Source organism: Mytilus californianus, unplaced genomic scaffold, assembly GCF_021869535.1.
Source record: "Mytilus californianus isolate M0D057914Y unplaced genomic scaffold, xbMytCali1.0.p SCAF_21, whole genome shotgun sequence".
NCBI classification, from domain to species: Eukaryota; Metazoa; Mollusca; class Bivalvia; order Mytilida; family Mytilidae; genus Mytilus; species Mytilus californianus.
In genome coordinates, this window is record NW_026262670.1 from 5,198,804 (window position 1) to 5,214,254 (window position 15,451).

The 15,451-nt window shown below is 33.6% G+C and overlaps 1 pseudogene; it reads right to left on the reverse strand.

Moving 5' to 3' along the window:
• Positions 1-5,042: 5,042 nt before the first annotated feature.
• On the reverse strand, positions 5,043-5,604 carry LOC127731914 (histone H1-delta-like; annotated as a pseudogene).
• Between the last annotated feature and the right edge of the window lie 9,847 nt (positions 5,605-15,451).

The window sequence follows — 15,451 nt, forward strand, 5'->3', positions numbered from 1 at the left end:
ACTCAATTCAACATCACGCTGTCTTAACGTTACATTTTAAGCTTCAGCATAACGTTTTGTAAATCTCTAATATATGACAGCTGAGGCTTTCCATATTTGTCTATTTATAAGACTGTATGTTGACCTCTTTATTTAGAGCTGGATATTTTGTAGATGCTTGTCTATTGTTTTGGACTGTATGTTGACCTCTTTACTGTGGATTCATTTATTTTCGTGGGTATCAATTTTCGTGGATTGAGGAAAACTAGCATTTTCGTGGTTATTTGATTTCATGGTTTTGCAAATCTCTGCATACAAAGCCTATAGAAATTTTGTAATTCGTTGAACATTTGAATTCGTGGTTCAATTGTTCCCACGAAACCCACGAAAATTGGTATCCAACGAATAATAATGAATTCACAGTATTTAGACTCGGAACGATTTAGAGCTTGACATTTTGTATAGACGCTTGTCTATTGCTTAAGACTGTATGTTGACATCTTTATTTAGACTCGGAACGATTTAGAGCTGGATATTTTGTACAGACGCTTGTCTATTGTTTAAGACTGTATGTTGACTTCTTTATTTAGACTAGGAACGGTTTAGAGCTTGAAATTTTGTATAGACGCTTGTCTATTGTTAAAGACTGTATGTTGACATCTTTATTCAGACTCGGGACGATTTAGAGCCGGATATTTTGTACAGACGCTTGTCTATTGTTTTGGACTGTATGTTTACCTTTTTATTAAGACTCGGAACGATTTAGAGCTAGCCATTTTGTAAAGACGCTTGTCTATATTTGAGTCTATCTGTTGACCTCTTTATTCGGACTCGGAACAATTTAGAGCTGGATATTTTGTATAGATGCTTGTCTATTGTTTAGGACTGTATGTTGACATCTTTATTCAGACTCTGAACGAGTTAGAGCTGGATATTTTGTACAGACGCTTGTCTATTGTTTAAGACTGTACCTCTTTATTCAAACTCGGAACGATTTAGAGCTAGATATTTTGTATAGACGTTTGTCTATTGTTTAAGACTGTATGTCGACCTCTTTATTTAGACTCAAGACGATTTAGAGCTGGATATTTTGTATAGACGTTTGTCTATTGTTTAAGGCTGTATGTTGACTTCTTTATTTAGACTCGTAACGATTTAGAGCTTGATATTTTGTATAGACGCTTGTCTATATTTGAGTCTCTCTACTGACCTCTTTATCCAGACTCGGAACAATTTAGAGCTGGATATTTTGTATAGACGCTTGTTTATTGTTTAAGACTGTATGTTGACTTCTTTATTTAGACTCGGGACGAGTAAGAGCTGGATATTTTGTATAGACGCTTGTCTATTGTTTAAGGCTGTATGTTGACTTCTTTATTCAGAATCGGGACGATTTAGAGCTGAATATTATGTAAAGACGTTTGTCTATTGTTTTAGACTGTATGTTGACCTCTTTATTTAGACTCGGAAAGATTTAGAGCTAGACATTTTGTAAAGACGTTTGTCTATTGTTTAAGGCTGTATGTTGACCTCTTTATTTAGACTCGGAATGATTTTGAGCTAAACATTTTGTAAAGACGTTTGTCTATTGTTTAAGGCTGTATGTTGACCTCTTTATTCAGACTCGGAATGATTTAGAGCTAGACATTTTGTATAGACGTTTGTCTATTGTTTAAAGACTGTATGTTGACCTCTTTACCGAGACTCGGGACGATTTAGATCTTGACATTTTGTAAAGACGTTTGTCCATTGTTAAAGGCTGTGTGTTGACATCTTTATTTAGACTCGGAACGATTTAGATCTTGACATTTTGTAAAGACGTTTGTCTATTCTGAAAGGCTGTACGTTGACCTCTTTATTTAGCTTTTAGCTGGTGACTTGGCTGCCTTCTTTGGCTTGGCTGCTTTCTTTGCTGTCTTAATTGATAATTACAAAGGTTCATTTATTTCCCTAAAAAAGGGGGATGTGTGTCACAGTGAAGACTCTGGCTATACATATGCATTTTACCTATATAAGCTAGGCAAGTAAAACCAGAACCTGTACTGGGTGAAGCAGTATCCATACGGACGATTAAAAAGAGACAAAAAGGACAAAAACACGTCAGTGTTAACCATTTGACTTGGGGTAAAACATTTTTCCACCGTATTCAACTGAACCTCCACCCCAGCCCAAAAAAAATCCGGAGAAAAAAGGGGGGACATATTTTCAATGAATTGTATTTGGACTGAAATATTTGTAAACAGTTATAAGCAGATTTAATGTAAAAAGAATTCAAAACCAAGATTGAAACGAAGAAAAAAAATTTCCATTAAAAAAAATAATAAATAGGGTTCTCTATTGAAGACTTATTAGCATAGCGTTTAATGGATGTCAGTACAAGTTCTAACATGCTGTGTGTGTGGTTTTTTTCTTTCTTAAGGCCAAATAAAAAAAATATGTGTGTTTCCTATTTTCCTACCTACCCTATATTTTAATCTTAGAAATAGCCTATCTTAAAGTTTTTTTGTCATTTTTCAATAAGCACTGTTAAAGTCAGAATTTCTCTCCCATGGACTCAATGTAAAATAAAATTGTAAAATAAAAAAAAAATCCCTACCTACCTAGCTACCCTATTTTTTTTCAAAGATGTATTAGGAAACACACATATTATTTTATTTGGCCTAATTTGTAAACCTTTTTCTCAAATTCTTTCTCTCTCTTGTGGAGGTTTGGATAGCGGTAGGGTGGGGTTATTGTTTGACATGAAAAAAAAGTTAAGAATCAATTTCTTCCAAACGTGAATCCTAACCTTCTTGCAGCTATAGTAAGAAACGTAAATAACAGGAAAAATGTTTGGCATGTTCCTTGAGACAGAAACCTAACAACACCAGACCGATAGATTTTTTATTTCCAATAGAGGACTTAATCTATAATCAAATATTTCATTCTTGGGCTTTTTATTACTTTCTATCTCCTTTTTTATTTTCTTCTTTAAATGTTTTTATGAATTATCATATTTGAAGCTATTCTTTTCATATTGACATTGAACGCCTTTTCTCTGTCTCAATATAAAGTATGTATCCCAAATGAAGGAACAATATCTTGGCGAAAAGAGGTGTGTTTGCTGTCCGGGAGTTAGGGTAGTCTTAATTGAAAACGGCAGCAACAAACGTTTCTCAATGTATACACAAATAAGCGCATTTAATACTGTCAGTCACACGTTGTCTGTATATACTAGTAGACTATGTTTTTCTGTGTCGTTAAGTTGCTGTCATTTCAATATAAAAATAACATCTTCTGTTATATCAGGATCCTATAATTTCGAGAACAATTCTTTAAAATGCATGATACATGTTATCAAAGCTTTGCAGCTAAAGTTAGAAACGTAAATAACAGGACAAGTTTGGCATGTTCCTTGAGACAGAAACCCAACAACACCAGATCGATAGAGTTTATATGTTCAATAGAGGACTTAATTATATCATTCTTGGGCTTTTTATTACTTTCTATCTCCCTTTTTTCTTCTTCTTTAAATGTTTTTATGAATTACTAGTATTATATTTGAAGCTTTATTTTTCATATTGATATTAAACGCCTTTTTCTCGGTCTCAATTTATCGCATTAAAGCATTTATCCCAAATTAAGGAAAATATCATGGCGAAAAGAGATGTGTTTGCTGCCCAGGGGTTGAGGGAAGTCTTTATTGACAACGGCAGTAATAGACGTTTCTCAATGTATACACAAATAAGCACAACAAATACTGTCAGTCACACATTGTCTGTATATACTAGTAGACTATGTTTTTCTGTGTCGTTAAGTTGCTGTCATTTCAATATAAAAATAAGGAGATGTGGTATGATTGCCAATGAGACAACTATCCACCATAGTTCAAATAAAGTGGATGTAAGCAATCATAGGCAACCGTATGGTCTTCAACAATGAGAGAGAAAAAAACTATACCGTAAACCTACAATTCACGATACCTGTTATCAAAGAAATGAACTTGTTCTTACTTTTAGTACAACTGTCCGTACATCCTTGTTTCTGTTCATCACAGTAGACATATGTGACGTCACTGTAATGTTTCTGTTCATCACAGTAGACATATGTGACGTCACTGTAATGTTTCTGTTCATCACAGTAGACATATGTGACGTCACTGTAATGTTTCTGATTTATTCATCTCGCGTGCTTTCAACAGATTAAAATGACATAACAAAGATACAGTCACACACTAAAAAAATAGAGAGAAAAAAGAAGAGAAAAACAATCTGGACAATCCATTTGAAAGAAACATAGAAGCAAGTAGGTGTGCATTTATTTCATACACGAGTAAACCAAAGGAGAATTCGAAAGGTAGAGAATAGTATAATTTGCATAATAAATCCCACTATATATGTGTTTATATATGCATGTAATAAAATGAAAAATAATTGCAGAACTGTTAAATGTTGAACAAAAACTTCCGTACTTGAGAGTTTCCTGCTAACTTTTAACATGTTTAATACACACTATTATTGTAGTAATTTTGACAAATAATAAATATGATAAATAAATAACAGACAAACGTCACTGCATTCTTTTGCTACTAGTATTTGTTTACTTGTATGATTTTGACAATACGTTGTACGTCTTTTGTATTGTGCACATTTTAACAGTATATTTATATAGTACCGAAAAAAAAAAGTACTCAGTTTAATTTTTAAAATGTCAGTCAAGTTGAACATGAAGAAGGGAGAAATGGAAAAACTCACATAATGAGAAAAATGATTTATTCGGTTGAAGGTTAAATGTATGAGTTTGACCCCCCCCCCCCTTTCCCCCTAAAAAAAAGAGCACAATAAAACCCTATCATGACTTCCCTTAATATTAGGTAGTCATTCTATCGAGTACTGTTTAGAAATAATCTGATGCATAGATGTTAGAAATAGTATACTCTTAAGGAGTGAAATGAAGCAAAAAATGGAAATAATTTGACTGAAAAAAATATTTCGAAGAGCAGTGCAAAGTGAAGAGAAAATTAGGTAGCCCTTAAAAGGGCTTTTGGTGGCGAATGGCCTCTGCAGGCTGAAGTCTGGAACAGTTTACTTCTTCGTTGGTGTCTTCTTGGCTTTTGGTTTGGCTGCCTTCTTTTTAGCTGGTGACTTGGCTGCCTTCTTTGGCTTGGCTGCATGGTTTCTTAGCTTTAGGCTTGGCTGCCTTTTTTTCTCCAGCTGGTTTCATTGCTGCCGGCTTCTTTTTCTTAGGTGTGCTCTTTGCCTTCTTAGGCTTGGCGGCCTTAGGTTTAGTTGCTTTCTTTGCCTTTGCTGGATTCTTTTTAGCTTGTTTTGCCTCTCCAATTCTGAAAGATCCGGATGCTCCAGTTTCCTTGGACTGCTTCAAACTGTTTTTCATAACTCCGGCTCTGAGTGCAAGTTTTAAATGAGCGTTTACTGACTTGGCATCTTTTCCGACGTTGAAGTTGGCCATGATGTACTTCAGAATTGCTTGCCTTGAGGAACCTCCACGTTCTTTCAAAGCGGCGATGGCTTTCCCAATCATCTCGCTGTATTTAGGAGGTGCTGAAGGCTTCTTTGGCTCGGTTGCTGCCTTTTTCTTTGGTGATTCAGCTGGTGCTGTTGCTGGTGCCGCTGCTGCGTCTGCCATTTTGAATGATTCAAAATATTATCCTTTACGAAGTTTATACTACGAATAACGATTTGAAAATAACGCCATTCCAGACCTTGTTTATTTATACCTGATCTCCTTAATTCAAAACAGTCACAAATATTACAGCCCAGTTTTTCCATAAGAGTTACATTTTCTTGGGTCAAGAGCCATAAAAATTTAGAAGATTTATTTAAATTTTTTAAATTATAACAATTGTTAGAAATGTATTGAAAAAAATCTTCCCTTTGAATATCATAAAGAGGGCATTCAAACAAAAAATGAAGCTCATCTTCAACTTTACCAAGTGACTATTATTGTTGTTGTTACCAATTATGTAAATCAATTGTATCTGATTTTTTTGCCCTTTATGGGCCCTGTAATTTGGGAAATAAAAATATTCTATATATTCTATTCTATAGCAGACGAACGCGGACCTCGACGAAGACACCCTTAAAAATTACTTGTAAAATCCATTACGCGATCTCGGTAAAATGAATATGTGCTTCTTCGAAGACTTTTATGATAATTTTTATGATAATTCTATCAAAAACATTCACATATAGCTTACAATAGTCATTAATCTTGCATGTTAGATGAACTGTGTATTTTCAATAAACACAGTTAAAAGATATTAATAGTTAAAGTAGAACCGACTGATTTGTCTTCGCAGGTATGTTGACAGAAAAATTTACGAGTTTTTCTCATTACAAAAATATTCTATCGTCGTAAAATTGTACAGCGGGAGAAATATCTTTTTATTTATTCTAGCTTTGGGAACTTTTCAGAGAGCGACTTTATTTTCGGCGGATCTGATCGAGGCACTAGAAAACTGTGCTGTACGTATATGATGCGTCTCCGCTTTTATTTCCATTTGCGTGTAAAATTTGCGCACTTTGAGGTAAAAAACTCGAATATGTCTTATTGAATATACCATATTTTTCAACAAAATATATGTAATTAATTGTATTCTTTATGACACAATGGCACTGTGTGCATCCTTTTTCACAATATAATCTGCTGAATGACATTTGAGATTTCACTAAATCAAGACTTGACCATTCACCGACCTACTACTGGGGGTATTGTTATTTTATAAGCTTTCACTGTTTACAAGTTACTTGGCGTCCATTATGTCTGTCTGTCTGTTGACAATTTTAAAAAAAAAAGTGTTGTGCACAACATAAACGTTTAGATTTTTTATCTGTAAAAAAACAGTGCTGCTGTTACATAAATAGGATATATTATATTAAAGACTGATATATGCCGAAATTTTTAAACAAACTGTTGTTAGAGTTTGGCCCTGAATCATGTAGGCTTGGTGATCAATGTGAACAATTCAGGCATATAATTTACATAAAATATAATATATGGGATGATAAAAAAACAAAAAATCTACAAGTGGCAATACAATTTGTCTAGACTTATTGATTTTGTCTCGTTGTATTATTTTGTCCCGACATAAAGTGTGTAGGACATATTATTTTCCCCATGTTTATTATTATATCCCCAAAACAAATATATATTGTTTTTGTTATTTTCTAAAATTATTCTTCTTTCCACTTCACTTTGTGTAGTGATTTATAGTAGGGTGCCCAAGGTCCAAAAAGTCCTCTAGTTAACGAGTTTAAGTTAACGGATAACACACGGCTGATTGTTTTGCACATTATTGGAAAATCATTATATTTTACAATCATGATTGTCGACGTAAGTTCCCGTGGTCACGATTTTCTAAATTTCGTGTTTTTACAGGGTACCACCAGATCCCGTATTGTACGGTGAATCTTTAACATGAAACATAAAATTATTGCGTTCTTTGTTGGTAGTTAAAACAGTACCTATAATATAGTTACTATATATATATAAAAATATTAATTTTCGCGAACCATTTAGGTCACGGAAATTCCATTTTTTGCCATCAGTAAGGAGAGTTGTACAAATAATGTGAATACACAGAACCCCGATCCAATTCATCTTTTGCTAAAAATATTTATCATTTTCTGTTTTATATTTCCTAACATCATTCCATTTTTCTCTAATTTCGATTAAATAAACCAAAACCTGCAGTAAAAATAGATGTATGCCCCAAATAAACATTCCCCGATTGGTTGAACTACTATGGCGTCGATGTAAAGCAACGCAAGCCTCGATGTAAAGCACACGCTTCCCAAGAGTAAGGAGAGTTGTACAAATAATGTGAATTCACAGACACCCGATCCAATTTATCTTTTGCTATAAGTGTTCATCATTTTCTGTTTTGTATCTACCAACAACATTCCATATTTCTATAATCCCGATTTAAAAATGTCGAAACCTGCAGTAAAAATAGATGTATGCCCCAAGTAAACATTCCCCGATTGGTTGAAAAGCTGTGGCCTCGATCTAAAGCAACGCAAGCACACGCAAAAATTTCCGTTGATATGTTGAACTTCGACCCCGGGATTCAGCCGAGGTAACCTTCAGCCGATTCACATAGAGATTTTCTTGCGCTCAATTGTAATTCTAAGTGAAGTATACTGGTAAAGTAAAATTATATTCTTTTACAGAAATATTTGCACATTTCATCATTAATGTATTGTCATGCTTCTGCATATTTACGCTGAGCTTTAGTTAAGTATAATTCTATACAAATTTTGTTACGTCAAGTATTAAGAGTAAGAATATATTTCGCGCCAAAACAAGAAAATAATCTGTGTCACAAAATAAGTTTATCAGCATCTTTCTGAAATTTTCCAACAGAAAATAGCGTTAATTATAGAGAAATTTTGGTGAGTATTACTTATTAATGTTAAAGTTCTCCAGAGGTGGTTCTCTACACCTTGTTGGCGGTCAATTTAATCCCATTTATCAATTATCCCCGGGGGCGATGACACCCAGTCGATTTGTATCATGAGCGAAAATCTTATCTATTTGATGAAATAACTTCTTCATTAACTGTACATGCAAAGGCGTCAAAGCAAAAATTTAAAATAGCCTTCCAAGACGTCATAATTATTTGGACTATGGCGGAGGATAAAAATTTGTGACGGTCAGTGCGTGATCACGTGACATTATTATTTGTAAACAAACGGGCTCCCCATGTAACACGTGTCGGAACTATCCATACAAGGTGCAATCAATCTTATATTTCACTATTTGATGATATTTCTGTGTCTGTTTGTAGGTTTTGCAGATCAGATGTCATAGTGTAGTTTCATAGACAAAAAAGTACCATGATTGTTCCTGTTCAGTAGTTGTGAATTTTTGTTATAGAATTAGAAGGTACATGTAAGTCTACATTAGTCATTATTTAATGAATATAAAAATGACTCAATTCTCTGTGTAATTTTTCCCCAATTTTTGAAACATGCATAATTTAAAGAGCATTTGCTTCCCTTGAACCCTCCCCCCCCCCCCCCGCCCCCCCCCCCCCCCCCCCCCTTACAAATTGCCCAAAACTCATACTCATAGTCCGAAGATTACTCTGATGTTCAACATCTGTTTTTGCGATTCCAGCATTTTAACTCTTTATTTTCAAATTGAACACACTCGGCCATTCAGCTTATTTGCATCATAAATGAACGAGGTGTTAGATTATGTTTTCCTATTGAATAAGGGTCATTTTCATAAATCAGCTCTCATAATGGAGGGGCCTGATGGTTTATTTTCGTTCTTCGTGATCGGCGCATTTTCGCTATGGTGATCCGTTTTTCTACAGATTTTTTTTGTGTTTTTTATATTTTCGTGATCCGTGATCATGGAAATTTATTTTCTGTGAATCTTGATTGACAAAGAAATCAACTCGTGAATCGTGATGAGACCCAAATGCCAAATGACGTTAACGGTAATTTTTGGTGCATGACGATAAAATGAAGACTTTCTTTAAGACAATAAAAAAATCGACAGATTTTGATGAATCACGTTAATTTTTTCCCAATAATAACGGTAACGATAATTATTTGAGACCTCTGACGAATCACGATAAGGATATGTTGACGAATCACGGTAAAATGTTAACATATTTGACGCTAACGGTAGCCGTATAGACCGTTTGACGCCTGACGGTAAAGGGCATTCATACCCTCTAAAATGCCAGTATTGATGGGTCAATGTGTAAACTGTCCAAATATGAGAAGATAACGGGTGGCAGGTTGATCAAACTTACTTAAATCAAGAGAAAAATGAATAAATTGAGGCTTGATTTATATGGATCCAGTCGCCTCCAGAAGCAACGAAGCAGCACATCCAATTTGGACGGGCAAATATCATCTATCTGATATGGGACCAGCTGAAGTCCCACTGCCTTAGCTGGTGTTGAAAAACAGTCGTTGGAGGTTAGAGTAATCTCCAGACTACAAAACTCAATTCAAATGACAAAAATGCCCTAATCTTAAATTGAAAGCGTTGGAAAAGTAAACTAAATTATAATTTTGACAATGACCACAATTTGTTTTAGTTCAATGTACATGTAAAAGTATGCGGGATAATACATGAACTTAATACTGCTTCATGGTTATACAGGTTTGTCAATGTAAAAATAAAATAATTTGTTTGCTAACTTAGGGAACTACCATTTGATTTTTAGGGGGTGGGGGTCTAGGATGAAATTTGAAAAAAAGGCAGGATGAGACAATATGAAAAAAGGCAGGATGACAATTTATGTAAAAACAAGTCGGGATAAACTAATAGAAAAAAGGCAGGACAGATTACATCTCGAACTGAAAAAAAAAAATGCGGGACAAAATTTTTCATCCTAGCCCCCCCCCCCCTTTTTCCCCCATAAAAATGGAAAGGACTACTTTGTGTTTCCTTCAGAGGGTGTTGGCCCATTAACTCTAAAAATGCTTTGTTCACTAACTCTTCAACGCTTTCACCAATTTGCATGAAACTGTTGTGAATTGATTATTTTATAAATTTTAGGTTTCCCGTTTCAGAGTTATATGGGATTGTATTCATATATTGATGTGAGCTCCCTTTAGATTGTTTTGGAATATTAGAATTTACATTTAATGATTATCCAGTTACAATGTAAGGGGTTTTATTCATTCAAAATGGGGGATTTCCATGTTTTCGGACATTAACTTGAAAATGCTTTAAGCAGTTGTCATTTGTCATGAAACTTTGGTTAATTGTTTATATATATCTATTGATGCAAGCTCCCTTTCAGTTTAATAGATTGTGGAATTTTATTCATAAAAAAGAATAGCTTTCCCAGTTTGCAGATCAAATTCAAAAGTTTGTACATGCACTTCTCTGGCATGTTTCAGTAAATGTGTAAATTATAACTGACATAACTAACATTGACAATGACCACATATTTTTAAGTTCAATGTACATGAAATATACAAGGTAATGCATGTAGACTCCATACTGCTGCAAGGTTATACAGGGTTGTCAATGAAAAAAAAAAATGGGACGTACTATGGTATACCGTTGTCCGTCTGTCCGTCAACAACATGTCGGACATTAACTCAAAACCGCTTTAACCAATTTGCATAAAACTTTGGTGAATTGTTTATATCTATTGACATGAGCTCCCTTCCATTTTTTATAAATTTAAGATTTTGGGTTTCTGAGTTTTGGGGTTTTATTCATTAAAAAAGGGGGATTTTCCAGTTTTCGGACAATAAAAGCTTTCACCAACTTGCAAGAAATTGTGGTGAATTGTTTATATCTATTGACATGAGTTCCCTTTCGATTTTTATATACTTTAGATTATACATTTCTGAGTTACAGGGTTTTATTCATGACAAAAGGGGGGATTTTCCAGTTTCGGACAAAAATCAAAAATGCTTTCAGCAGTTTGTATGAAACTTTGGTGAATTGTTTATATCTATATTGATGTAAGCTCCATTTAGAATTTTATAAATTTTACATTTCTGAGTGATGGGGTTTTATTCATTAAAAAAGGGGTGATTTTCCAGTTTTCGGACAATAGCTCAAAAATGCTGTCAGCAATTCTTATGAAACTTAAGTGAATTGTTTATATCTATTGATGCAAGCTCCCTTTACATTTTTATAAATTTCTAATATGACTGGGAATTAATTGAACTTTATTTGTTTATAGTCTGACGACAGATTTACTAAGTATTGCGCAACAGCACAGTGTATTGCACAACATCAAGAAATCTTTAATTTCATCACGTTCTAATGAAGTAACAAGCTTATTTTGCCGAAAGTTTGAATGATTTGATCTAAGCTTGAGTATCAAGTACCAGAAGTGATAAAAAAATTGTCTTTATGAAAATAACATGCAACCAACTTTAAAATCAATGCTTTAACCTCCTAAAGAAAATAAATCGTTTATGTCTTTGAATTTCTTTACTTTCAAATGAAAAATTGCTGTTTCATCGACTTGGTAAATGTTGAATATTGCCGATGACAAAAGCGACTGAATTTGAGTATCGTAAACAAACAGGGCGACTAGATTTCGCTTTTGAAGGTCGGTCAAAGCGAAGTGGCGACCGGGAAAGCGACTTTGTCGCCCCAGTAGCATGGTAATGTGAGCCCTGCACAATGCTTATTACTTTAAAACACAGTCCTGTAATATTTTTTATTCTACTTTGAATATTGCCTGCTTATTTCAGCAACTATTCTTACAAAACAATCCTCTATTTATCCTAGGTGTTGCACTCAGTATTGTTGACTATATTTATATGTATATGTAGTAAAGTGAATGCAACCCCCTTTTTGAAGGTAAGTAACAGTTAACAAACTTTATCACTTATCAGTAGTTTAGAATGGTTTAAAAAAGATCTAATAGATGTTACATGCATTATGACTTCCTCTCAAAAAGTTTGCATGTGTTTTAAAGTGCTTATTTAGCAATGTAATTTTTTCCCTCAGTATTAACATTAATTTGGAAGTAAGTTAAAGGATTTCAGTTAACCAAAATTATTTCACGCCTAATTTATATAAACAAATCCCACGTCGATATATAACATGTATATTTGCAATATTTATAATGCATAGTTTAAAATCTTTTGAGTTTTAGGTTCCACCTACCATTTTAGAAAACTGGGATTTCATTGCAACTAGTCTATTAGATAATATTTTATAGTTTTGAATGTTTCTTCATCAGTTAACTAAAATTAGGTGGAGGTATGATCTTATTTCTGACAGAGTGATACTCAAGCTATATCAATTTGTGCATGAAGCGATTGATAGTTGCTAGATACTGAATGATTTTACCACAAATTTGTTAAAGTTTTAACCGGTGTATATACTTAAAATATGTTAATAAAGTTCATGTCTTTTTCAGGACTTCTGATCCAACCATGTAGTATGGCATGTTTGTGAGATATGGTTTTGGCCAGTAGGATGTTCATGAAGGACCTGTAGTACAAAGTATATCACTGGATTGAGCTCATTGTCTAAGTGTATTATTAAAGTGCTTTGCTTTGAGCTCAGTTCATTGTTATGCAATTCATTCTTTGTGAAATAAAGATTTGACAGACAACTCTCATGTACAAGGAATTGTCAAAGTAGTATCCATTCTGTGTACAATGTAAGTAATAGGGAGATAAAAGCATTTTATTTAGATTTGAACCAAACATTTTTTGTCTATTAGCCAAACTAAAAAAAAAAAGCACAAATTCACCAAACAATGCTACTGGCGCTACTAGCAATATGATGCTAGGTTCTTTTGTTACACTTTATTTTTTTACATCTGTACTGCCTACTGGCGACTCAGTCCTGAGTGTAAAAGGTCATTCAGTATGTTAAGAAAAAGACCAAAATTTATAAGGCCTATCTGGCCTAATTGATTTCTAAAATATATTTCATTGTACATGTTCAACATTTATCATTCATTTGTTTATTTCTTAATTTGTGTGAATTAACAGTAAATGTTAATTACTACACTTTCATACCATAACAAAACTGCCTTACTGTATTGGTATCACTTATATTTGTATCCATATAACAAAAAAAACTGAAAAGAGAATACTTTTGCAATAGCTTTTTCATATTGAATACTAAAACTTTTTAGATATTTAGACATATTAAGTAGATGTTCATAATATCCACTTGACATTTTATCATATGACTTCTGTAGTTAGTTATGAGTCTTTGAAGCATGCTCACAAAGGTTCATTTGTTGATATCATTTTCATACTGGTAAAAACTTTTGTTTGCTTTGACCAGCTTTGGAGGAGATGTTTTCAAAGAATTAATAAAAAATAACACAGAAATTCACTTTCTAGCTCATCTAGCCCCAATCATCATGTCAGGCATTGTCATTACTAAAAAACATTAAATGTCTTCTAAACTGAGAAACAATTTCCACATTTAACCGAAATCTTTTACTTATGATACTGACAATCCCCCACAAAGTAATATAAATAGAACCATACAAATAGTAAGCAAATACGTGTTCTCAGATACCATCTCCCATATAAAAAAATCACATTAAGAAAAAAATGAACCTATCATGTGTTCCTCTCCTAGCTACAAAATGTATCCAAAATCAAAGATGTGGAACATATATATTCTTTCATAATCATTTGGTAATTAATGCAATTAGTATCTCTTCCATGCCCGTGTTGAACATAAAAAACTAAATATTACATAAACAACACCCCTAATGCTCATGTTGGTTGTCATTGTACAACACAGTTAATACATAGAAAACATAAAACATAGAACTCCTTTTGTCATATAAAACACTGTCAAACATCCAATCATACTATCCACACTGATCTGTGTCCACACTTGTTTATATATTAAATATATCATATAACGAAATCGGCAAGTATTTAAGTGATTTTGATATTAGTATTTCAGCATTTTAGTAAGAGTAAAATTTTACCCGAAATTTACACTATTTTCATCGAAAGCAAAATTATTACGTGTATCATCACACTATTTTTTACTCTGATTTAAGCAATAAGACCTGGGACTATTATACTACAATATTAGTATAATAGTCCAAGATAAGACACAGTGCATGTGTGTGTCAAATTGCATGCGTGAAATAAAAATCGTTTTAAAGAAATTAGCAATTAAAAACACAAATTAAGTCAACATTTTGGTATTGATTAAACACGGATTATCTCGTGCCATTAATCATTTTGTTGCTTACACTATTAGGTCATGAACAAGGACAAAGGTCACTCAAAACATTTGTCTTTTTTGCTTGCTGTGTGGTTGATTTATTTTTTGTGAATAGCCAGCTAACTTTATAGATTGTCACTTTGTTCGGAGAAATCTGTTTTGTGTCTGTTTTTCAAAACTTTAAACTTTTTATTGAAATTAACACTATAAATGTTCCATGTAAATGAGGTAAGGTCAGATGAACTCTGCCACAAAATCACGTACATCTTGTTACCATTCCATACACCAAATATATTTAACCCACTACTATCTGAGACTGTACGGACTTGACCACTGAAACTTAACCTTATTCACTGATCCCTGAAATTAGGTCGAGGTCAGGTGAATCATGTCTGACGGTCATGTAGACCTTACAAGGATACCATATATTAGTAACCAAATATAGTAATATTAGAACTTGTGATAATTGAGACATTCACATGACGGAAACAGCTATACAGTTTTTTAGCAGTCACTTAACCATGAATATGAGGTCAAGGATAATGATTATATGACGGGAACTTCGTAACACAATGGATCTATATACAAAGTAGGAATCATCCAGTTCCTCTACCCTCTGAAATATAAAGCTATACAAATAGTTTACGGTGTTGCCGCCACTACCACCAGATTGTATTCTGTATGCCTCGCATTCTGCGACTTGCGTCGAATGCGATTTAAACAAGAACAACTGAAATTAGCTCTCTTATCTAAACCTAGTCGATGGGCTTTCAACTTAACCGTAGACAATGAAACGTAATAGCTACTACTATCT